The sequence below is a fragment of the Meles meles genome, chromosome 5, assembly GCF_922984935.1.
Source record: "Meles meles chromosome 5, mMelMel3.1 paternal haplotype, whole genome shotgun sequence".
Taxonomy (NCBI): Eukaryota; Metazoa; Chordata; class Mammalia; order Carnivora; family Mustelidae; genus Meles; species Meles meles.
The window spans coordinates 19,006,633-19,031,159 of record NC_060070.1 but is presented as its reverse complement, the minus strand read 5'-3'; the positions used below and the strand labels follow the sequence as shown (position 1 = coordinate 19,031,159).

The following is a 24,527-nucleotide window of genomic DNA, read 5'->3' as shown; positions in this document are numbered from 1 at the left end:
TACTGCATCCAATCTTTTATTAGAGAGGAAGAAGTGGTGGTCGTGATAATAATAGTAATAATAAAGATAACAGAACTTGTTCTTGACTACAGAAAAGACATTCCTAAAAATCTTACAAAAATTGCTGGGTGATGGAAAGGTACTTTGTAGGCAAATGCATTTTTCTTGGGACTTTATATGCATTATCTTTAATTCACAGTTAGACAGGTTTTATTATACCCATTTTCCAGATGAGAAAACTGAGGCTCTGGTCAAATTAGGAATGTGACCACAGTTACAGACTGCTAAGCATAGGCTATGTGTACCTGGTTTCTCTTAATTCCTAAACCTATACGCTGCCCTCAAATCTATGTCTCTGTAATGCACGAAATCAGTCTTTATATGCTGATCCATTACATCTCTAAATCCTTCCGAATCTACCCAGCGTCCACCACTATCTCACTAGTTCAGGCAGACTAGCGAACTAGCCTCCCACTGGGTCTTCTCGCCTTGCATTAATTCCCTCAAGTTTATCCTGCCCACCACTTGCCAATAAACTCATTCCAATACCAATTCGATGATGTCATAAGATTATTCTTTCAGTCCAGTACTTAGGCTTCCTCAGCATCTGGACCCTTTTCCTTCATCCCTCCCTGATACCTGCCCTGCTGGGGTAGCCATCTCAAGGCATGGGGACTTTCTAAGTAGGTATGTGTGACATGAGGAAGGACGAAAGGGAGGCACTGATCTGGTAGGGCTCCCAGTCCCTTATCCTCATGTTCAACAGAATAGTTTTACTTTCATCTGCCTTATGTGTAGGAGAAAAGGGTCACATAATATTTGAAAAAAAAAAAAAAATCCCACAACATTCCAATAGCAACAAGCAAAAGAGAAAACCATTAATATTGTGGAAATACCAACTCCGTTAGGACAGGATGATTTTTCTCTTGGGCACTGCAGTATTCTCGGGACCTAGAATAGAGCCTAGAAAGTAGTCAATAAGCATTTGTTGAAGGAATGAATAGACGTATGAATTTGATGAACTTTGACTCCATGGATGTACTAAGAGAAACTTCAGGCAAGCTACCCAACTGCTAGCAGCCTCTTTTTTTCCCTTTTTGTGGAACCTTCCACTCCCACCCAGGAGCACTGTGGAGACTGAAAACATAAAGGGTCCAGCACAGGAACTACAACAGCCTGACCTCTGCAGTTTCCTGCTCTCTGTAGGTCAAGATCTATTAGCCGCTTCATAAATACACCTGGAATTTCCTGTTTTCTTTTCCTTTAAAGTTTTTCAACAGAGCCACTAAAGGCTTTTCCCAGTCTTTCTCAATTAACCCAGCATCTGACTACTTATTTGATTGTCTGGCATTTAGATATTTCCCGTGGTGATGGGAGCTGGAGAAAAACAAGACTAGCCTGGTACTTGCTGGTCACTTAATAATTTAATAAATTTGTGACTTAACAGAACAGTCTTTCAGATTAATTTTTAAAATCAGACTTACAACAAATGAGAAAGGCACTCTTTTCTTGTAGTCACTACTGAATTTACTTTTCTCCATGCCATTTAGATTAATGTAATAAAACTTTTTTCATTTATACAGTGCTTAATAATAGTACATAGACTATTCCCTGATATCACGTGCAATGCTTGTTAGTAACAGAATTGTTAGCCATTCCAAAATTTTTAAAAAATATTTAATTTATTTATTTTAAAGATTTATTTATTTATTTATTTGACAGGTAGAGATCACAAGTAGGGAGAGAGGCAGGCAGAGAGAGAGGAGGAAGCAGGCTCCCCACCAAGCAGAGAGCCCGACGGGGGGCTCGATCCCAGGACCCTGGGATCATGACCTGAGCCTAAGGCAGAGGCTTTAACCCACTGAGCCACCCAGGCGCCCCAACCATTCCAAAATTTCTAATAGAATTGCTAGCCACTTCAAGATTTCTACCACCAAAGTCTGAGAAGGAAAGCTCTCTATACTTGCAAATGTATTTCTTGTGGTACGAAGAAATAAACGTCATTTTAAAGTAGCAACATAATGTGTCTTTGGGAATGTGCATAGATTTTCAATTCGATTTATCCTACCCCTCAAAGTGAATAAATCTATGGTAGTCAACTAATTTCAAAGAAACTTAACCTTAATTTTAAGACCACACTAAAAGTATTATCTGCACAACCTTCCCTAATCAAGTTTGAAAAAGACAGATGGGCCCACTTTTCCCTTGCACTGTGTTTATAGTTACAATCTACATTTGCTCATATAACACATTAAAAAAATCAGCCACAGAACTGACATCAGAGAAAACGATTCCAAATTCTAAATATATATTCTAAATTCAAAAGGCAACAGTGAAGCATATAAATTCCCTATTGATAATGACTCAAATCCATTTTAGCAAAAGTAATAATGCGAAGAAACCTATTTGTGAAAGGACAGGAATCCTGAAGGTCATTTCTGTAGAAGCTGCTGAGATAGCCCGTGAGAAAATTCCTTGCAGACATTTCTCTTCTTGCCTTCTACACGTCTCAATCTCTCTGAAGGTTTTGTTTTGTTTTGCTTCTACTTACCCACTAAAAAGACTAGATATCCCATAGTTTTGAGAAACGGCAAGCATTGATAGCTAATGCCATAGATAGTATAAAGCTTGCCAAATATTTGCTTCTCCTTCCTTGGGGAGAGTGGTATTTTTTTTTGCCTCATTCATGTCAGAGTTGGCCATAGGTATTGATCTGGCCAACAACTTGAATACAAGGGACTTGTGTCTCTTCTAGGGGAATGCTTCTAGAGCCAGCACGTCCTCCACAGTGATCTCTTTTCCCTGCATTAAAAGATCAGCAATGGTCCTCACAGATGGTGCTCTGACAGCCCAGGTCCCAGAGTGCATCCAACCCCCTTGGAGCAGAGCCCTCCAGCCTGCAACGGAAATGTGGTGGGAGGGAAAAATGAATGTTCAACGTGTGAAATTGGTATGATTTATTACCTCAGCACAAACTAGTCTACTCCTGACTAACACATGTAGATAAGAGGTCATATACCAGCATGAAGGGGAGCTCTTTTACCTAGAAGGTACAAGGGGGAAAAAACTATAAAGCAGGACTGTTGTTGGGATTAGAGAAAAAGAACATATTTAATGATAAATAATGATGCATACATAATGATACATATAAAAGGGTTAAGGACATCCATTTGGATGACTATTAAGTGTGTAAAGGGGGTACAGGTAAAAATCATTCAATTGTTAGTAAGTACCAATAGAACAGGAATACTTAAATTTTATCTTCAGAAATCCAAGCAGTTTTCATACAGACAGGAGTTCAATTCCTATCTCTACCTCTTCCTAGCTGCTCAACTCTGAGCAATTCAACTTAAGGTGATATTCCCGTTCTATAAAAGTGGAATATGTTCTGCCCATTTTTTGATATGATTATCTGTTTTGTGTGTGTTGAGTTTGAGGAGTTCTTTGTAGATCCTGGATATCAACCTTTTGTCTGTACTGTCATTTGCAAATATCTTCTCCCATTCCGTGGGTTGCCTCTTTGTTTTGTCGACTGTTTCCTTTGCTGCGCAGAAGCTTTTGATCTTGATGAAGTCCCCAAAGTTCATTTTCGCTTTTGTTTCCTTTGCCTTTGGAGACATATCTTCAAAGAAGTTGCTGTGACTGATATCGAAGAGGTTACTGCCTATGTTCTCCTCTAGTATTCTGATGGATTCCTGTCTCACGTTGAGGTCTTTTATCCATTTCGAGTTTATCTTTGTGTACGGTGTAAGAGAATGGTCGAGTTTCATTCTTCTACATATCGCTGTCCAAAAAATGGGCAGAAGATATGAACAGACACTTCTCCAATGAAGACATACAAATGGCTATCAGACACATGAAAAAATGTTCATAATCACTAGCCATCAGGGAGATTCAAATTAAAACCACATTGAGATACCACCTGACACCAGTTAGAATGGCCAAAATTAGCAAGGCAGGAAACAACGTGTGTTGGAGAGGATGTGGAGAAAGGGGAACCCTCTTCCACTGTTGGTGGGAATGCAAGTTGGTGCAGCCACTTTGGAGAACAGTGTGGAGATTCCTCAAGAAATTAAGAATAAAGCTTCCCTATGACCCTGCAATTGCACTGCTGGGTATTTACCCCAAAGATACAGATGTAGTGAAAAGAAGAGCCATCTGTACCCCAATGTTTATTGCAGCAATGGCCACGGTCGCCAAACTGTGGAAAGAACCAAGATGCCCTTCAACGGATGAATGGATAAGGAAGATGTGGTACATATACATGATGGAGTATTATGCCTCCATCAGAAAGGATGAATACCCAACTTTTGTAGCAACATGGACGGGACTGGAAGAGATTATGCTGAGCGAAATAAGTCAAGGAGAGAGAGTCAAGTATCATATGGTCTCACTTATTTGTGGAGCATAACAAAGAACACGGTGGACATGGGGAAATGGAGAGGAGAGGGAGTTGAAGGAAACTGGAAGGGGAGATGAACCATGAGAGACTATGGACTCTGAAAAACAACCAGAGGGTTTTGAAGGGGCGGGGGGAGGGGGGGAGGAGTGGGAGGTTGAGGAACCAGGTGGTGGGTAATAGGGAGGGCACGTACTGCATGGAGCACTGGGTGTGGTGCAAAAACAATGAACACTGTTACACTGAAAATAAACAAATAAAAAAAATGGCAAAAAAAAAAGTGGAATATGAAAGACCTTTTGGGGTTATTGTGAAGGTAACAGAGAATGCATGTTAAGAGTCTAATATAGGATGTGGCACACGATGGCTGCTCAAGCAACACAAATCTTATTGCTTCTGTACATTAAGTCTACACAATGAATAGAAAGCTAAAGTATACAAAATTATCCAGAGTCCAAAGCTACAGGTGGGCTTAGGGTAAATTAAGGAGAACTGGTTTCAGGCTTTGGACCTTAATTTGGGACAGAAGATATTTTCAAATGTTCTCAGAAGAATAAGACAATATTAATATTAGGGCTAATGAGATCTAGAAGGCTGTTTTGAAGGGATGCTGAGCCAGGAGGTGAGATTTAACGAAGACATATAGAGAGGACTCAATCAGGAGCACTGGGGAGCGCTGCCTTCTTCCTGTCCTTTCTTAGGTCCTGAAAGTGTGAGTTTTGAAGAGCAGAAGAACAAGGAGTTTATAGGAGATAAAGCCCACCTAATAGAAGAGTTACTGTGCATTGCTATAGTCATTACTGCACATAAAATATGCCTTCTTGAAATGCCTACCCATTCTGGTTCCCTTTAGACAACAGCTACCTGGTATCAGAGACACCCAATAAAATTCCTGGGTGAGAAAAATCAAAAAGCTTCTAAGATTCTGGATCAAGGGTAGAGAGTTATACCTGTGTTCCCTCGAATGTCTTTTCTGAAAACCTTCATTTCTAACTTGGCCCTGGAGGGGCAAGTGGTTCCTAACATGGATAGGTTTCTGGTTTCATCTCATCACTTTTATTCATCATTTACACATGACTTTTGACATTTAATCACAGCACAATAGAACAAAATCCTTGGACCTAAAACATTTTGATGCAACATTAGTTTGATGGCTTTGACTCCCAGTTTTAAAAAATGAACACCCTTCCCCCCAAATTATTTAATCATGTAGGCTCAGTATTCTCCCGAGTTTCTTACAGATATCTGCCCATCAACATAAATTCTCTTAGGAAAAAAATGAGGGTATTTCATGGAAAACTATCTCTTTGTGCATTTTAGGCATCGTTTGTCAGGTATTGGCTTATTTTTGTGTCCTTTGCCTGCTCCAGCCAAAGCCTATTCCAATTGTTGAGACAACTGGGATGCTCAGAGTCTACCAGTAGTCTCTTGGTCTGGTGACATTTCGAAAGAAGACTTTTAGTCAACGTATTCAAGTACATTCAAATGGATCAGGAATAGATCTGCACACCTGAGCAAACCCCCATTATAGCCTCTGTTCACTTATACCAATCTATGGGATCACCACTCTTATGCTTTCCAGTGATTCCAATTGCGGATAATGTGTCTCATCCAACGTAAGCAGCATTAGAGCACAGGACAACTTTAGTCATATGACTAGTCAATGAAGTATTGTGAAACTAGGAAATGATTGTTATATATTCAGGAAATGTCTACACTGGGTTCCAGGCCAATAATGTGGAGAAAGAAACATTTAAACAAAGATTTAAAAAAAAAAAACCAAAAAACAAACCTTGGGTTGCCTTGCAGTAGGGAATGAACCTTGAATGCATCAGCCCAATCTTCCACTTTCTGAATGAATGGTTTACTAAATTTAGCCTCTGCAGATGATTTATGATCCCACTGCAGTCCATATTGCTTGGAGCAGAAAGGATTCTACAAGTCAACTTGATGGGGTTGGTTATCTCGGTACAATGGATCAATGGTTAAAATAAGAACCTATTTAAACCACAACGTAACCTAGGCTTTATAACAAAGTCTGTTTCAGTTTAAAAATGTGTACCCTAGATCAATTTTGATAGACATTAGGGGACCTGGCTCAACAATATGGTGGGACAGAAACATGATGAAAGTGTTATTTCTTTGTCAAGGTGGGTTAGTTCTAGAGTATGGTTTCAGTACGAGTTAGAAGAGAAGGAAGATAGATTTTCAGATATGGCTGTTGTGCATGTGAAATACCACAAAAGGATGGAAAGAAAGGTCTCAAGGAGTTTTTTTTTTTGCTGATTCCCAAGATTCAAATTGCTTGTTTATGATTTTAGCTATCAAAGTAGTATTTCTTTGAATGTTAGGCGTGTCTCAAGACACAAAGAAAAAAAAACAATAAAAACAAAATGAAAAGAAAAAAAAAAAAGCCCACTCACCTTTAAGTACGTATGTAAGGTCCCTATAAACTTACTCAAATGATTTTCCATTTAGAGCTTCTAGACTGAGTTTAAGGTTGACTTCCCAAGGGTAGTACTAGTACTTTCTTACTCCTTTCCCTTTTGTTCCTCTACTCTTCTTCTTTAGTATCTCCTATAACTATGATTTCATTCAATAAGTATTTATTGAGCACCCACTATGTGCCAGGCAATATTCTGGCATACTTAGGGCAGACTGATGAATAAAAATTCTTGTTGTCAGTGGAGTTTACATTCTAGTTGATAGGAGGGAAGAAATGACAATGAATTAGTCTTAACTTAATTGTAGTGTAATAATTTGCTTTCTCACCTGACTCCATGAAGGCTGAAGACTATGTTTTGTTCATCTCTATGGCACACAGTAGGCCCTCAATAAGTATCTGCCTAATGACTGAATATGGGTTTCTGAGTAATGACAATTTTAAAGTCAAAGATATCCTTAAAAGAGAATATTTGAGCGTTTATTCCTCAGTACTAATTTATGAACTAGCACAGTAATTAGAGCAGATGCACAGTAGAGTTTCCAATTTTATAGATCTAATTTTAGAAAGTTTTATAGTTGAAACATTGAGTTGTCAAACATACGCAATTTCAACGATCACAATACTTCTTTTCAGTCAATGTCCTTGAATCCGATAAACTGTTTTCAGTGAATAATCCTCTATTCTTGGTTGGTTTCTAAAGCACAAAATAAAAATAAACCTCTATTCTTAATAGGACTTAAATGCCAATATATTACAAGATTCAGTAGGGCTTTAAATTTAGAATGTTAGTGAAGTTTTGCAGTTTAATAATCAAAATAACTCATAATGGGTCTGAACTAAATGCTCACTTACATAGCTATATTTAGTATCCACACAAATGCTTCTTCTTAGAATTTACTTTTTGCAAAATCCCCTTGAAACAGAGATAGGCTCCTGAGTTTTCTTGGTTGTTTTTTTTTTTTTTTTCTTTTAAATACTTTTGTTAGTTAGAATAAGTAGTGTTAGTGAACAAAGATGGTCCAGTGCCCAGTCTGGGGATGTGAACACAGTCTGCGATCACAGTGTTCTTGTGCATATTGGTAAGTATCAAACTAGTGGTTTGGCCCCATTCTTTGTGCAATCCCCATTGTTTACCTCACTGCAGACTGTCTTGTTCTAGCTGCAGCCGCCCCCCGCCCCCCCCCCCCAATTCTTTAGTTCATGTCCACTAGAGGGTGAGTGGGAGAGAGGAGGAAAAACCAGAAAGATTAAGTTTGGGAAGTCTGCTACCAGTTTGTGGATGGAAGTTTTTTTGAGGATCAATTTAGGATCCCTTGATTCATATTCATTTTTCCTCTTATTGCCATGGATACATAAGTTTTTAGGAATATAGCATTTATAGTGGCAAGTTACAAGATGGCAGTAAATTATGCTGGGTCTATTTTTACAACGTAAAAAAATAAATGCCATCCAGATAACTTAAAGCAGCATTGTAGAAACATACTGGGCCATTTCATAAAAAAACACCTTCCAGACACGCAACATCACACTTTTTACTTCAGACTTGGGACCTCCAGCAACTTTCAGAATTGGGTTCCACAAATGGGAGAAAATATGTTATGTCCTGGGACTGGTTTCTGCTGATAATAACACAATGAGCTCATCTGTTTACATCCCGAGTGATAGTTTAAATAATGAAACCAGCACAAGTCATTAAAGTCAAGGAGCACTTGTTCTGGTGCTCTCCAGGGTCCTCCTCAACACCAGCAGAAGTCAGCTCTCCAGTGTGGACTAGTGAGGTCGGGAAGGTGGTACTGTACAAGAGACTGACAACCTACTGCAGTGTTTGGAGTCTCACCCTTCTAAGTTCTTAGTAAGAATTCCAGGTGAGAGCAAGACAGGGCAGTGGCAGCGAAATAACAGGGAGAGTAAAAGATAAAACACAAGCCTATATGATCAGAAGGATGGATGGAAAGTGCAGTCAACTTTAAAATCCAGAGTGTAAATAAAACCCAGAATTTGATCGCCTATACTTTTCAAATACTCTACAAGCTAGAGCTGTGTATCGGGTTAAGAAGAAAAGAAAGAAACACACCCGGGTCTTAATGTAATCAGAAATTACTAATTTACATGGATTAATTCTATGTCTATCTCTGACATCCGAACGCCTTCGCCCACTCCCAGACATACACACCAACCCAGACGCAAACAATGACACGCTATTCCAGACTGGGAGCCAGTGGTTGGGACTAGACTGCTTCTTACTCCTTCTACAACCTGCCTGGTTTCGGGTTGTTGTTGTTTTTAAAGCACTTTTGCAGTTGCTGTTTTTCTTTTTGTAACCACAGACACTCCCAGGTAGCACAAGCTCAATTCCAGCCAAACTGTGTGTGTGTGTGTGTATTTTTAAATAAAGAAAACAGGTCTCCCAGCTCTGTGTTAGCAAAGTCACCTCTTCTATTGCCAGTGCTAATGCTAAACGTGTAATAATACTTTATTGTCAGGAGCAGGAATCTGCTTTGCTAATTAAATGCAGCTGTCAGTAATTACTACTTGTCAGTGTAATCTATTTTAGGGAGCTCTACTTTAAATGATAAAAGATGGGCTTGATATTGAGAGGGTGGGATAGGCAAGGTGACTGCTGACTTCCCCAGATCAGAAACTCACTGTTTTTGTGATGAATGAGTAACTTTATTGTCAAAATACCTTCAATGGGTCATTCTGTATTTCTTTAGCACGTGAGTAATAAAGTTTGCAATTAAATAGTTCCTTTCATATCTGAAATCTAAATGTCACCCTTCTGTAATACCAACAAGTACTATGACTTTCAGAGTTAAAAATACATCATGATGGTAATCTGTAAGAAAAACATCAATAGCGAAGTCACTATCATCTCTACCATCCAGTAGAGTTCAGTTTAAATGTACCTTCTAATTCTCACAAATGTATTAGAGGAATACCACTTTGCAAGGTGAATGAGGATAGTAACTATTTCTTCTATATTTTTTTTCAATGATATTCCACAAGGTTTTTTTTTGTTTTGTTTTGTTTTTTAAAGATTTTATTTATTTATTTGACAGAGAGAGATCACAAGTAGGCAGAGAGGCAGGCAGAGAGAGAGGAGGAAGCAGGCTCCCTGTGGAGCAGAGAGCCCGATGCGGGGCTCGATCCCAGGACCCTGAGATCATGACCTGAGCCGAAGGCAGCGGCTTAATCCACTGAGCCACCCAGGCGCCCCTCCACAAGGTTTTCTCTGGGAAAATGTTTGACTTCAGTTTACATCTTCAAAATTTACAAATGAAAAAAGTCATGGCTTTTGCTTGTGATACTAATTTATCTGAGCTGACTTTGAAATGAGCCTAAAGCTCTTTAATGCTCTGTATCTGTCTGTCTATAAGCAGCGTCAGGACAAAGGTAAGGGCAGCCCAACTCCCTGCGTGGGACAGGTACCGGAGCTGCCACAGATGCTGGCATCGTGTCCAGGGTCCAAAGGGAGAAGATCATCTACCCTCACCTCCCCTTTCTTCCCCTCACATTGAAAATGGATGTGGGGGCAGCGGGAACGGGAAGCTGGGGTCTGAAGGAGAGAAGGCATGGGGTGGTGGAAAGATCCATGGGGAAACACACAGCAGGGAGAACGAGGGGGCTTGGCGCACAAGTGGCTTTACCCCACACAGGCTCAAAGACTTATCACACCCCCCACGGCATCCTGACGGCCTCATCCTTCTTCTCCCACCATCTGTTTTATATCCAACACTCCAATAGTCCTTGTGTTACCGGATAATTAATTACCTTGTTATAGGTCCCAACGAATTTGGCAGCTACTCTTCTGCATACAGCACATTATTTAAATACAGTTAATAACTGGGTTGTTCATCCCAGACAGGGGAAAAAGAAGAAAAAAAGCTTTCCCAGTGGAAAAGAATGAGCAAAAGCAAAACCAGTAGAATGTATTTTTGAAATATAGGAGGCAAAAGACACTAAATTGTGTTTTTTTTTCCTGGGTCTCCTTCCTCCTTTGGGTAGAGGATGCACGGTCCAGTGGGAATAGAATAAATTCTCCCTTTTCCATGGCATACATTCTTACCTCCTTTCTTCAGAATACACAGGCTACTCCAGATATTTCTAAGAAACCAAATGTTAAAAAGTCAAGTGATCAGCATCTCAATCGAAGAAAGAACACACTACATAGATACTCAACTCCTTAAGAAATAGGGTTCATTCAAAGGGAAAAACCAGTAAGATAAACAAGGACTGTGGTGAGACCTCTGAAACCTTTTGGCTTTTATGGGTTCCTATGACAATTGCACTCCATCCTTAAACAACCTGTCATATGCCAAACTAAGTCTTTGAGTCAGCCGACACATTCCTGGAATATAGTAGGTGCTCAAGAAACAGCGGCCAAACGCACGAGTGATGATTTAGCACCATTATCACGGTATTGTTACTTGCTTCCCACTCCAGCTGGCTGAAGCCAGTGAGGATATGTGGTGGCAAGTTTTAGACAACAGGGCCAGAGGTATGCTCCCTACCCGCAGACTGGTGATGACGGAACGGGGAGAACACGGGCCTTCTGTCCTCACGTAAGCATCCACAGGTTCCCCCGGCAACACACATACAAAGAACTCATTTCCTTCTCTGCCTACACTCCCTCCTATATCAGGCTCCCTTTTGCCAACTCGAGGAGCTAAGACCTACTGGACTGTCTGCTTGAAGAAGAAAAAGTCCTCTTCGAGCGCACTTCTCATTTCGAGGAATCGCCAGCACAAACACTGTAACATGCTGTCAGAATGCGTGCCCTAGCCCTGTGCTGGGTAAACCATGACGGCACAGGCCCAGGCTCCCAGGGCCGGTCTACCCTAGATGGTAAGTTCACTGGACGCAGGATAGCAGCATCAGGGCAACCACAGGTAGGCATCTTATAATAGCCCTCTCTCTCGGCATAATTATTAGTATATTTGTTTAGCTTTCGAAAGTATCCCAGCTTGGATGGTAAATTCTGTGGTCATCTTCTTAGAACAATTATACGTCTTTATTCGGTTTTTCTGACATTTTCTCTTCAAACATATTTTGGAACATGTATTTAGGCAACCACCTGCAGACCAAAAATGGCTGATTGTTATTGTACTGGAATGAGGACCTGGAGAACCTCACACTTGCGAAAGAGTAAAATTGTATCCTTTATCAAGGCAACAGAATTATTTGGTAATCAAGTTGTGTGTGTGTGTACATGTACGTATGTATATATACTATTGTGTATGTGTACATATATGCAGATATATGTACACACATATGAGTTAGTGTGAATATTATCATGGTAACATAATGAATACCACATACATGCATGTGCACACAATACATACTCTTAGCCAAGGTAACGTTTAAAACAGAATATAGTTAAATTCTTACAACAGTATAAAAATTTCAAAGTAAATCTATCACTGAAAGCAAACATGGTTCTACTTTTATATTGCACCTGGTTTTCTCCAGCTTTATGGCATACAGTGGGAATGTAATGTCTCTACAACCAGGGAATGTCAGTTAATCCTTTTATGTACTTCAGGGAAGCAAATAATGTAACATTTAATATTGTTTTTGTTTTTAATTTTAGAAATAATACCATATTAAAAGAAGTCAGTTAAAAAAGCTTAAATACTATATTATATGCATCGATATTTTTAGAGAATAGTGTATTATATTTTATGTTATGCTTTTGAAGGTAATGTTATATTTGTATTTTTGAAGGGAATCTTATTCTATTTGCACATTTGGTTACTCACCAGGGGAATAGCTACACACATCTAAAAATGTTTCCTATTAAATATGTTGAGGGGCACCTCGGTGGCTCAGTCAGTTAAGTGTCCAACTCTTGATTTCAACTCAGGTCATGATCTCAGGGTTGTGAGATCGAGTCCCACGTTGGGTTCGTGCTGGGCATGCTTGAGATTCTCTCTTTCTCCCCTTCCTCTGTGCCCACTCCAAAAAAAATGTGTGTGTGTGTGTGTGTGTGTGTGTGTGTATACCTACACACACACATATATACATACATATATATATACTGGTCAAAAAGCCATTTCTGGTTTTTTAGAACTAGGTAAGATGCTAATGTGGTTATCATATGCTATCAGCTAATTTTTTGGCTTTATGGAGTTTTCCATTTGGTCACAGTGAAAGAATTTAATTTCATGTTCATTTCAAATCTTAGAAGAGAAATTTTTATCTCACATTACGTAGGTACTCATAATTGGTTAAACATAAAGTATCTTGCTTTATAGGAAAAAATCATTAATAAATAATACGATTATTAAATATATTTAAAAGAATTTGAAAAGAAAAGAAAAACTCAAAAATGAGCTCATGGACTATTATGGAACTTCATGAAGATTCTTAGTCTTATAGAAAGAAAATAAAAATTAAAGCTGCCTGGTTCTCTATAGACCATTATTGGAAAAATGGAGAGACCTAAATCTACTTCTCAAAAGTAGTAGTCTTGCTAGATGGATGCCTACTTAGGGACACTGAGAACACTGGAGAAGAGGGGAAATGGGACGGAGGTGGGAAGCAAGTTTTCCTTGATCTCAGGCAGAAGGGACCTTCTTCCTCATGCCGGGTCCTCACTGTATCTTCTCTCCATCATCTAGCACACCAAACACCACCTGTTTGTTTACCAGCTGGATTTGCTCGTGGACTTGCAAATTCCTTGAGAGTAAGGACTGAGTTACTGACCTCTTCAGCATCCAACCCACTGCCTGTTACACAGTCATTGCTCAGTAAGTGCGTACTAAAATAAATCAAGTAAGGCAGTGAGTAAGAAAAAGGTGGAAGAAATCAAGAAAGAGGGAAGGAGATGATGATGATTTCTCCAATTAAAAAATGTATTTAGTGCTGCCTATATTCCAGACACTATGCTAGGCACTGAGATACAGATACTGACTGCGGTGGAGGGAGTGAACACACGTGCATGTGGGGAGGCCACTAACGGACAAGTCAACACTTGAGGAGGATGATCTGTATAGAGACTTATGCTAGAAAGCCAGCCCATCCTGGTTTGTGTGGGGGTGGGTGGGCTGCAAGAAGGAAGAGAGTAAGGAAACAGTAAGAAGCGGGGAGGAAGAGAAGGTAGATAAGTAGAGAGCACTCTGGGCAGATGGGTGGTGTGTGCAAGAGGACGGTGTGGGAACGAGCACGCTCTATCCATTCCCCGGAGTCTCCAAATTGCAGGGACTTCATGTTGAAGTAAAGGGGAGAGAAGACCCAGGCTGGGACTCTGGAAGAGTAAGATCTTTGAACGTTGAACTCGTCCAAAATTTACCCTAAAAGCAAAGACGCTGCAGGTTAAGCAGGGGGATGACATGATCAGGTTTGCCTTTGGGAAAAACTGCAGAAAGCCTGACAAGGAGTAGGAACCTGATTGGTGAGGAGGCTGGTTCAGATGAAAAGTTCTGACTGAACTGAGGCAGGCCCACTGGGGCCGTTGGGAAAGGCAGGCGTTCAGGAGGCCAAGTTGGCATGTCTTGGTGACAGACTGGAGGAGAAGAAGGAGCATTACAAGATGATCCCCAGGTGCCTGTATTCCTACTATGATTCTTATAACTATTCTTCTTGGTTTCTCACTTTTCTTGAGTGTCCGGATAAATAATGCCATCAATGAGCAAAATAATAAACACTACTTGACAAGAGGTCACATTAAGAAAGTAATGGTGCATACAAATTTCCAAGTCCTGGATCCTATTGTTGGGAATTCCTTATTCAAGGGATGCTAGTATTTATAGAATTCAGCACTTCCAGGGTGCCTGGGGCACTCAGTTAAGCATCTGCCTTCAGCTCAGGTCATGATCCCAGGGTCCTGTTTGGGTCCTATGTCCTGGTCTCTGCTAAGCAGGAAGCCTGCTTCTGCCTGCCACTCCACCTGCTTGTTCACTTGCTCTCTCTCTCCCTCTCTGTGTCAAATAAAAAAATAAAATCTTAAAAAAAAAAAAATTCAACAATTCCAAAATGAAATGCTGCTATAGTAACCCTTCATTGCCCACTCACCCATCTCGGAGTGGACAGGGTATGAGAATAAGATAAACACCCGACTGAACAAAAAACAGAGCTTTGAGTGTTGAACTAGTTTGAACTTTATCCTAAAGTTCAGAAGAAAATCAGGCAATAATTACAGCTGATATTTATTAGGATTTTCTAGTATGCGGGATCCTGCTATCGGGACAACTGGCAATAATGTTCTTCACTTTAAAAAGTTAGGTATCAGGGTGAAGTGGGCACTGCACATTTAGTGCAGATGGAGGGAAGAGAACCAGAGCCACACCTGAATAAATATGAAGTGGAAAGAAGGACTCCCACTAGCTACCAATCTATACACTGGCCCATCATCCCTCATGCATCCCCCATCGGTTTTGTTTTCTCTCTCCCACGGCCCCACTGCCCGGACCCCTCATCTCTGTTTTCTAGGTTCTGAAATGCCCAAAGGAAGAAGCCCTGTGTCTGCCCCATTTCACCATGTGGCAAACACCATGGAAATAAAGATAACAATAACCCAACCCAGCATAATCCCTCCCCTTCAGAAGCACTTAGTCAGGTGCATAGTGGAATGGTCGATCTCTGGATCTTTTCTGGCTATTCTTAAAAGAAAGGAACCATCCACATCTGCAGGAACCCTGTGGCTCCCCAGTCTCAAGACTTTCTACTTCTCCACACTGTGTCCTGGGAAGAAAGCCCATTTCCAATGCCCTAGATACTATACTATTTCATTCAGCTCAGAAAAAGTAAGGCAATTAGGAAGTTCAGCCTACAGGCAGCTGGCTCACCAGATGAAGAAATTCCAGTAGCATGGAGTATCAGTTCCCTATCAATGCACACAGAGCACGGATGCAACTATTTAGCAGGATCTTGGCAGACCTATTTAAATCTATTTAAAAATAGATCCAACAGTTTACTAAAAATTAATATGGTCTCATTCTTTGCTTTAGTGGCTGTTGCATAGACACTGGAAAGCAGTGTGATAGGACAAAGCCAAGAAATTAAACTTTATTAAAAATAAATCCCTCTTTTATTGCAGGAAAAACACAGGGAAATAGGGAGGCATAAGTTTCAACGGCCAGAAATCCAGGGATGGTGCTCTGGGGCTCAATGCTACTGAGAAGTCTGTTGGTGTGGGCACATGTGAGCGCTCTAGGCCAGATGGCATGCGTTTGGATCAGGGCTCCACTCCTCCAGCTCTAGAACTTCTCTGGGCCTCAATATTCTCATCTGTGAAATGGAAATACTGATAACATATATCCTATTGAACACTTTCTAGGAATGAAATGTGTTCAGACCTATACAATGCTTGGTACATAGTAAATATTAATTGTTATCTATTATCATTTATTATTTTTCCAAAGATAAAGAGGTAAATAGGTATATTCATTAGGACAAACTAAACATGAAGGGAAAATTAGTTTCTAAGCTTTAGAGACAGATAACTATCTGAATTAAATAAGGTACAAAAACAACAATGGGATGCCTGGGTGGCTCAGTTGGTTAAGCATCCGACTCCTGGTTTCAGCTCAGATCACAATCTCCGGGTCCAGGGATGGAGCCCTATGTCTGTTGGTCTCCTGCTCACCAGGGAATTTTCCTGAAAGTCACTCTCTCTCCCTATCCTTCTGCCTTGGGCCCCACTGCATGCACACACATGTTCTCGCTCACTCTCTCAAATAAACAAACCTTAAAAAAAAAAATTTAAGAATAAAACTGAACTCAACCTTTTAAATTAAATTACTCAAGTCTAATGACCAGAGTTAGAAAACAGCTTTTTACTTTAAACCACAAATTCTATATGGTATAAAACTATAAAAAAGAAAGTATAGGGGCGCCTGGGTGGCTCAGTGGGTTAAAGCCTCTGCCTTCAGCTCAGGTTATGATCTCAGGGTCCTGGGATCGAGCCCCACATTGGGCTCTCTGCTCGGGCTCTCTGCTCAGCAGGGAACCTGCTTCCCCCTTTCTCTCTCTGCTTGCCTCTCTGCCTACTTGTGATATCTGTCTGTCAAATAAATAAATAAAATCTTAAAAAAAAAAAAGAAAGTATAAAAGTGAAAGAAATTTCTGTTTATCCTAATACTTCAACTCGGACTGGATATAAAGATAAATATAAATATTGCAATGCTTTTCAATGGCTTTTGTTCTTCCCCATTAACTGTATCTGTTGAAGAAGTTCTATCTTCCAAAGAATTGTGTGAAAATGTATAGCTGGGTCCAGCAAGAAAAAAATAGTGAAGTAGTTGTCCCAAAAGCCGCCTTGTAATTTCTGTGCCTGATACAGGCTTTTATTTAGAACCAGTCTGACACACAAATTTCTTCTCTTTCTACCTTTCCCTCAACAGTAAGAGAATTCATAGAAACTATGTTTTTTTTTTTTTACAATGAAGAACAACCAATTCAAACATACAAAATACACATACATATAAACAGATAAATACAGAATAATGTGCCTATTATGCTTAAACATCTGTGATGTTATGGTGATGTTAAAGGTGATGATCATAACCATAATACCAATTACTATTTCCTAAATCTTTACCGTGTATGAGACTCTATGCTAGTCATTTTACATATACTATCATATGGAAATCTAGAATTGGTATTTCCATAACCATATAAAAGAATACTACTAGAGGGGCACCTGGGTGGCTCAGTGGGTTAAGCCGCTGCCTTCGGCTCAGGTCATGATCTCAGGTCCTGGGATCGAGTCCCGCATCGGGCTCTCTGCTCGGCGGGAAGCCTGCTTCCCTCTCTCTCTCTCTGCCTGCCTCTCTATCTACCTGTGATCTCTCTCTCAAATAAATAAATAAAAATAAAATCTTTAAAAAAAAAAAAAAAAGAATACTACTAGAAATAGAAAGGTTAAGTCATTTGCCCAAGATCCCACAGCTAATAAACCATGAAGCAGGGACTTCTAATTCAGCCAGCTCTGTGGGACTCCCGTACTTATACTATAATAAATGCCTTATGTATGTTGAGGCACATTCAGAAACATTGTGATTTTTTTCATTGACTTGCGTTCGCTACAGTAGAGAGATCACAGTGACATGGTAATATGTTCATAAATAGTTCTCCAAACTAGACGTTAAGTAAGATTGTTAATATTTATGATAGGACAGTTCTGCTACCTCATTCGCAGTGTAAAGATCCTACTACTTAATGCTCGTTATGTCTTATATGTTTTTTTTTAATAAAGGGTATAATTATGGCAGTTTTCCTTTTGTCAACTTCTAAATTTAAATATTTTAATGAGTTATTATTTCACCGTCCTTATGCCATCTTCCTATCTCGGGCCATTCAGTCTCATAAAGATTATTCTTCCACAGGGTTTCATACACAGTAATGTCCTGAGATCATGACGAAGGAAAAAGTCTATTCAATATTAAATCACAGTCTTGCAACTATGCAATAAAAGGTTGTTTTTGTTTTTGTTTTTGTTTTTTTTAACCTCTGGACTAGCAACTTGTAGAATACCCTGTTTCAATTCACGTGGTCAACATTAATTGAATGTCTACTTGTATATCCTGTGCATCAGAACAGATTAAGTCTCATTTCACACCTTCATAAAAAACTTTGCTTCCTTTGGCAAGTACCATACAGTAACCCATACCATTGACCTCTACACAAGAAGTTCACATTATAAGGATATTATGGGAAGCATAAAACATTCAGTACCAGATCCTCTGAGCTATTAAAACTACTTAAATATGGCACCAGTTCTTAAGTTACCTAATTCAAAAGTAGCTGAACCTAAGAAAATTATTGAGTCCATTAAAAACTACATTAAGTTATAGCCCTGCTCTGCTATTGCTCTGGCCCAGGTTATGTGGGTGCTTTATGACAACTGCCTTCCACATGAATTCCTTAAGAATTCACTCAAGGTTGATAATTGTCATCAATCTCAGTTGCTAGAATGTGTTTGTTTTACAACTTGACTTGCTCCCTACTTGGCCCCTTATTTAAGTAAAAAAAAAAAAAAATATCTGTTCAAGAGCAGTGGCACAGTGTAGTGGCCGGCCTGGCCTTGAGTGCTGCCTCTGCCATGTAGGAGCTGTGCACTGGAGGCATTTCCTGAGGCCCCCTGCACCTCACTTTCCTCACCTTCTCAATGGGGATGAGAAGCAGACCCACTTTACGTACTTAGTTTCCTCTGTCAAACTGGGGAGAGCAGGGTGGCCACAGAATTAAGTGAGTTAGTACCAGGAGAGTTCTTTGGACAGTGGCTGGCACGTATTAAACATTATGATAAGAGCTTCTTAAATAAATCATTCAAAAAAGTTGAATACGCTCCAATTTTTAACATCGAAGAATCTGAGTATTTGTAAGTACCATTTTCAAGATGATGCTGACTTCACAAACTACGTATGCCACAAAAGAGATTCTCTTCCTATATCTGAAGTCATTTGACAAAGCACATAAATATACAGAAACATAAATCAATATATAAAGATAAACTCCATATGTATATATGAGTATATATGCATGTATGTTTCCAAAAGCATACGTGTACACATATAAAACTTCCCCGCCTCCCATGCACAATCTAGGCAAAATGGGCAAACCAACTCTTCAGCCATTTCTTAAACTGACATACTTTTCTTTCATAAAACTTTTCAAGAAAATGGAAAATAATCCATTGTACCAAATGTTAATTAAGACATGATATTGGAACTTGCATAGGAGATCTACAGAGGTCCATTTATCCTGCCTATACCTTATGTTAATCTCCAGGTATAATCTTTTGCTTCTACTTTTGTTAAGTGTTAGCTGCTCTGACTTAGATCAGTGATTTTTAATTGCAGTTATAAATAACTTGCTTTAATTGTCCTTCTGCTGTAAAGGTTAAGATAACATTGTGACTCCCAGAAACAAATACTGATTTTAGAGTGAGCAAAATTTATCAATAACTAAAGTAGATTCTGGCAGGGGAAAAGTTACACCCGTGCTGGTTTCAAAGAATTCATATTAAATTTGCAGAAGAAGTAAAATGTAAGGTTTTTTCTAAATAGTAGCAGTTTAGGTCAGAAGTTTAGTTATTTCACTTTTGAAGTCCCCCTCCCTATTAAAAAAGGACAAACCCTGAATGAAGATAAATCTGGGGTATGAATAATTAGTCTCTTAACTCAACTTCTTCTCTTCTTTCAAACCACTTATCTTTCCTGAAAACAAACTATAATTCCATTACCAAACAATAACTCCTCACTTGATTGCACTAACTGCAAAATGTGAAAGTATCTGAATAAAGTACTACAAAGAAATCCAAAAAAAGCCATGCATATAAAGACCAATAAAATATACAAGGATTCACATAATTTCAGTGGCACAAACCTAGTGGTACTGCTCACACTCTATTCCCAGAGTTGTTAGCATCATTTTTAGCAAGCATTCCCTCCTCTGCCAGCTCCCTTTACTAGGAAGTTATCTTGAGAGTTATTTCATTCATGAATGAACGTCCCTAAAATAAAAGACCATCCTGCCAGACATGTCAAGAGAGCCAAAGAAAATTCTCCTCAACTAAAATTTCCATAGATGTTTTCCTTTTTCTAAACAATCTTAAATAACCTTCTTTTTTTTTTTATTAACCTGTTCTTTGACAGATGATTGCATTTTTAAGAGCTGTTACTGTTTCTGAGACTATAAAAACAGAGAGGAGAAATGGAGCAAAATATTTGCTGTGTTCTATGAATTTGAGTTCACTTTTTCAATGCAACAGGAACATTTGCATTTACTCATAAATGAATACTAATGACATATGCAGATCTGGCAGGGCTCCACAGAAATCATACACAGAAAGCCAGAGCAGTGCATGGATAGTTATGTTTCTCCAAAGTATTCAGACAAAGAGCAAGAAGATTAAAGTCAGCATCAATTTTCTGAAGTTGAGTCATATCTAAATGATGTGGTGGGTTAGGAATAATGGTGGAATTTAGGGTGAAAGCAAAGTTGGCTTGAGAACATTGTGCATCATTTTTGAGTCAACAACTCTTTGTTGACCACCTACTTTGGGCAAGATGCTTCTTCCCTAAGTAAGCCACTGCTTTGCAGTTCTTTTTACACAGTGTAGGAGTAAGCATCCTGCCTCTACCGAAAATCCTTCCTTGTTATTTAAAATAACATCCAGCTTAGCTTTGCACATGTGTGTGTGCTCCTGAGCTCAATAAATACTTTTTGAATGAGTGAAAATTCAGCGAGTAACAAGGTTATTCATTCAAAAACATCTGTGTATGCCTGCAAAATGGTAAGGACAATGATGAAAGCATAATCAAAACACTGTAAGGAGCACTTCCTCACAAAAGATGTCAAAAAGGCAGCAACTCCCAATATTAAAAATCTAACCATGAGGTCTGGCTTAGGCTAAAAAACCATGATCCTAGTACTTCTGTGAAACTCCATTAAATAACATGCTCCCAATTTCCCATGTAACCCGATTTAGGCATCTATTTGAAAATATTTCACATTATTAACAATGTTTCTATGCATTTTACTAATTGAAAAAAAGAATTATTTCTAAAATTGTCCAGAGTAATTTGGAAGGGATGAGAGCAGTTTTCAATGTCACTGTTGAGACTCTGCCCTAGAGGTAGTTAAATTTAAACAGCAGTTTCCTTCCATCATTATGTTTATTGTGTGCAGTATCTTCCGGCATCTCCCTCAGTACACTGGTGATCGACTTCACACTCCAAAAGTGAAAAATCCCACTCTGCTGCTCACTCAGCCACTTCAAGCAGGGACCCTTTGTAAACAAACAAAGGGAGGAAGGTAAGTAGTATTGTTTTCCTGTCTCCTTTTAAGAGCTTCATTTGGAAAAACCACTAAGGTCATTAAAAAAAAAAAAAATCTGCTACAACATAATTGACATCAATAAAAACATTTTTTAAAATAGTTTGATACCCAAATTTGTAATCTCTTTTCTAATCTTCAACTTTTTCTTTGAAATAGAAACTGAACAAATTTGAAATAAACTGTAATGGATACATTTGTCCAAAGCCCTCAAATCTGTCACAACTCCTAGGCAAAGCTTTCAGATGCACCGCCCTTGAAGCACTCCTGGCAAATCTGTTGAGAAAGGAGCACCTTTACGGAAAGAACCACCACCCACCCTTGCTCACCCCTTAACCTGACCCTGTATGCTATTTATCAGACTAAGTTTACATAAATCAGAGAAGGGTTACAGTGCAATTAAATGTATCCACGAAGTAATATGATATAAAGCACTTTGCAAATATTAAACCGCCCCTTAAGGGACCAATGTTTTCCAAGAAGAAGGCGGTATTAGGAGGGAGGGAGGGAAAGTAGGAGAGGTGGGGAGGGAAAAAAGGAGGGGGGCAGAGAGAGAGAGCGACCCACCGGCTGAACACTGGGGTAACCACGGATCGGGGCAGTTCTCTTGGGTGGGCGCCCTGAAAGCACTCAAGGAGGAAAGCGGGAGAACGGAGTCCACCAGGGTGAAGTGACTCCGGAGTTGAGGGTTGCTCGATGTGTACCTGGAACCGCCAGGTAGAGGCGTCCACGAGAGTCTGGGCGCTCCTTCCCCGCTTCCCTAAACCGAGGCGAACGCCTAAGTCCGAAGAGCAGGAGTCCCTGCGCTGCAGTCAGAAGCCACCGAGACCTCGCGCACCTCTTAATAATCTGAGCGTCCCCTCGACTGCATACAGCTCGCGCGCGCGCGCGTGTGTGTTTTGGGGGGTGGGTGTTTGGAAAGGGTTGCGGGGGGACTGGGGTGGCGAGGGATGGGAGTCGGCTAGGGAAAAGAACGCACCAGAGCCGCAAGTGAACTGAGCCACTGCCCGCCCTCCGTCGGGCTTCACAGCCCCCCAAGTCCCCAGAGCCGTCTCCAAGGGACAGCCCCACAGCCACCCCGGGAAGTGGCTGGGCGCGAGCCCCCAAACTCTGCGGAGCGCAGTTAACGCGTGTTTCCTTCCTTTCTTCCTCAAAGAGAGCCCAGAGCGCAGCGCCCAGCGCCGGCTGAGAGACTGACTGACTGTCACCGACGACTCTCCAAATTTACCCCGGGAATCACCCCGCCGTTTCCCGTCTCGCGCTAGTTTAACCCCGAGCCCTAGGGAACGTCTCAAAAGTCTACCCCAGGCAGCGCCTAGGAGAACCGCGCCCCCAAAAGTGCTTTCGTCTGGCACCACTGGGAGGTCTCCTTTGGGCGAGTCCCCTCCCTGGCCGTTTCCTCCCCAAATCTACAAGCTCCCAGCCCGCTGCGCCCGAGCCCCTCCCCGCCGCGAGGCGGGCAGCGGACCAGCTCACCTCCGTCCGGGGCGCGGCGGCGGGCGCGGGCGCAGGGTCGCGCCGGGCCGGGGGTCGGCTCCCTCAGTCCCGGCGTCAGTGGGTCCAGGAGTTTCGGAAGCCCGGGCTCCGGCTCCGCGGTGAGCGAGGCGGCGTGAAAGGGAGCGAGCGACCGCGCTCTGCGTGCGCGCGTGAGAGTAAGAGGCGGGCGGGCCCCACAAGCAGGCGGCGGCGGCGGCGGCGGCGAGGTCCCAGGCGGGGAGCCGGAAGGGGGAGGAAGCGGGCGAGAAGTAGTGGAGTTTAGGGCGCGTTGCCTGCACTTCCCCGGGAAGCTGGAACCAGGTGCGGCAGGGCGCGCTCCCGCGGCGCAGGCACGGCACGGACAGCCGCCGGAGCCCGAGTCCACGCAGTGCCCGGGCCCGCAGCGGCTCTGCGGGAGGAGGTGCGCATCCTCCTCGCCCCACGCGGGCACCGGCGCGGCCCCGGACTCCGAGCGCCGAGGGGAGAGCCTCCGGTGTCCTCTGTGACAGCTCCTCCGGTAGCCTGCTCCCTCCGGACCTGCCCAAAAGAGCAACAGTCAGTGCAGCTGGGATCTTCCCTTCCTGGGTCTCGGAGCCGCCGGTGCCAAGCGGTGCGGGAGCCCCGCTCCCGGCGGCTGGCGCTGTCACGGCCGCCGCCCGGCCCCCGGCGCGCCCGAGCCGGCAGCTGCCTCCCGGAGACGTGCCCAGCTGTGTGCGCGTGTGTGTGTCTAAGCAAATCTCTTCCCCTCCATCACTCGGGCGCGCGGGAGGAACCCCGTCCCCGGCGACCAGCTGCAGAGTGGCTGCCAGTCCACACCCTCCCGGCTCTCTCCCCACCCACCCCGCCCCTACTCCTCGCCCTCCGCCTCCTCCCCCTGCTCCTCCTCCAGCAGGCGCTCCCGAGCTCCCAAAGGCGGTGAGAAACCGCAGCGAAAGGGGCGGAGAAGGGTGGGGAAGGAAGCGCAGGTGTCTTCAACCGAGAGAGCGGCGCACACAGCCGAGCAGCTTGCTGCAGGCGGAGGGGAGGGCTTAGGCGGAGAAGCGGGAGGAGAGGATTTACACCGCGGCCCTGGTCCTGCGGCTGAGCCGCCGCCCGTCCCACCCAGGCGTCGGAGCCGCGGGCCAGTAGGGCGGTGGGGAGGAGGACGCGCGGGGCTCCCCCGCCGACTGAGGTCGAAGCTTGGGGAACCTACGAAAGTGACCAAGGTGACAGAACCTGGCAACTTAGAAGTCGGAAGGACCCAGTGCCTGAGGAGCTGAGACCGGTCTCTCTGGGAGTAAGGGGTCTAGACGCGGAGCTTGGGACACACAGGTGTCCAGGGAGCTCGTGTGTGGCTCCAGGTTGCCAGGCAAGAAAGCTGGAAGCTGTGACGGGTCTGGCGGCGGGAGCGGCCGATCTCAGACTGCTGTGTGCATCGGGAGTCAC

The 24,527-nt window shown here is 42.1% G+C and overlaps 1 protein-coding gene across 2 annotated transcripts in view; it reads right to left on the bottom strand.

Annotated features, from left to right (window-relative positions):
• The window catches only part of HS3ST5 (heparan sulfate-glucosamine 3-sulfotransferase 5), a 267,560-nt gene extending 243,680 nt beyond the window's left edge, over positions 1-23,880 (bottom strand). For both annotated transcript variants that reach the window (XM_046004062.1, XM_046004063.1), the window contains exon 1: positions 23,103-23,880. The gene's annotated coding sequence lies outside the window, so the exon portion shown is untranslated. The remainder of the gene's footprint in view (positions 1-23,102) is intronic.
• Between the last annotated feature and the right edge of the window lie 647 nt (positions 23,881-24,527).